A 2,092-nucleotide genomic window follows, 5' to 3' on the forward strand; every position below is an offset into this window, starting at 1 on the left:
TCAAGGGGGAGTAACTTCGATAATGGCAAAAGACTCAAAAGAAGAAGKGCGACTGAAGATCATTACAGAAAGATTATTTGTGTGCTACAACGACTGAGAGATATTGAATGTAAAGATCATTTTCACAATAGTTTACTGAAGACTTGTTTTCTGAAGATCCATTGAAGATCACATCTTGTACAGTGTTTATGAAGATTGTTTTTGATCTACATTGTCAAAAGAGAAGATCACCGTGATTCTACATTCGAGGGGGAGAATGCTAGAAGATCTTTCTCAACAATTGATTGCTTGAAGATTACAAGTTGAAGATTTCTTTTGAAAGAAGAGATTTTTGTGCATAATGTTTCAAAGTTCAAACAAGGACTCAAAGCGCAGAATTTTCTTTCAAGTCTGAATACAAAGGGGGGGAATGTTAGGACTGAAAAATCAGTATTAATTGTATTCGTCTTGAAAGTTTAAAATTAGTCTATAATTGTAAAAGTCAGCGTGTTTGACTTTTCTTTAGAGGTTTGACTTTGACTTGTCTTTAGTTTGTTGACCATATAAATAGTGGTTAGTTCTTTGTAATTAGTAAGTAGGAGTTCATTGTAAGATTTACATACGTAATGAGAGTTTGACCAGAATTGAATGTTTGACTTTTCCTCTCATCTATCTCAAAGTTCATATGAGTGTTCTTATTGTTAAATCAAGATCTGCCATGATTGTTGTGATATTAATGAAGATTGATCAGTAAATAGGACTCACACTTTTGTAGGGGTAATCATGTCAATTTGTCACAATTAGCCGTGAATTGGACAGTTTCCAAGATAAAATCGTCCAATCAACCACCAATTCAATCCAAATCTTCTGAAACTCATGATTACATTTCTCTCTCTGTAAATTCTCTCTAATAAATACTTTATTTCAACCTCAGAATTACTTTCATCACTTTCAAACCTTTAATACCCTTGCACACGTATCTGAATATCCTTCTTCTTCTTCTTAATTTCTGTACACATCTTCATCAATGGCATTGTCAATCAAATCTTCTTCAGCTCGAAACACCTCATTTTCCTCTAAATAGTATCAGGTAAAAAGACCAACTATGTTGCTTTCCATTTAAAAGAAGAAGGAACTCCATAGCATCAGATATGATGAACTCTCTGACAGAAAGTACAATTTCATATTCTTTGACTGCCACACTAAAGACGAGCACCATACTCTTAGGAAACTTATGATGCTCATGTGTCTACAAGGATGAAAGTAAAGAATTCATTGCCAACATTTTATCCAACAAAGATGTTACTATTAATGCTAAAGACGTTGGACGAGTTCTTCATCTTCCACTACAAAGATGTGTTGATTTTGATAATCTTGAATTAGATGAAGATTTGGAAGATGTAATCACCATACTACAATACAAATCGAAGGATGCATCTACAAAATCTACAAGCGCTCTTCTACGCAAAAACATGTCAAGAATTTGATATTACTTTTATACCCATCTCACCTACTATTTGAGCAGCAAGAGATTAGAGGCTATGATCAAGCTTCAAGTGACACAAACCATCTAGCACATGCATTGATTTTTCCAGAAGAACAATTGGAAAGTACTTCTTCAAATACTTGGTGAAAAATATTATAGCCAAAATAAAGCAAGCACAAGTATCGTATGTCAGACTTCTTAGCATGTTGATTGCTAAGAAATTAGAAAATGAGATTCCTTTGGATACCTAATTTGGCCTTTACACGAACTATCTTTCAATCTATGGATACTGAAGTAATGTCATCTGATCCTAACAGGTATGATCTCCTTTGATTATTTTCAAGGACTTCTCTAGAGTGACGCTTCAATAAGAGAAGCAACTAGAATTGTCCTTCAAGCCAAAATGACATCTCCGAGTGGAAATCTATCAAGAAAGGATTCTCCCTCTCAACATGTTAAACAATCAACGAAGAAGTCAAAAATAAGATCCAACACATCTGAAACTAACTCTCAGGTTTAGGAAGTGTCCTATCCCGTTCTTAATCTTAATTGGGTCCCCTTTTCTACCTCCTCTTCTAAGAAAATGATGCCAGTAGCATCATTGGTATCTTCTCGAGAAAATTGCAA

This window comes from Cynara cardunculus, assembly GCF_001531365.2.
Source record: "Cynara cardunculus var. scolymus isolate 2C chromosome LG 5, CcrdV1, whole genome shotgun sequence".
NCBI classification, from domain to species: Eukaryota; Viridiplantae; Streptophyta; class Magnoliopsida; order Asterales; family Asteraceae; genus Cynara; species Cynara cardunculus.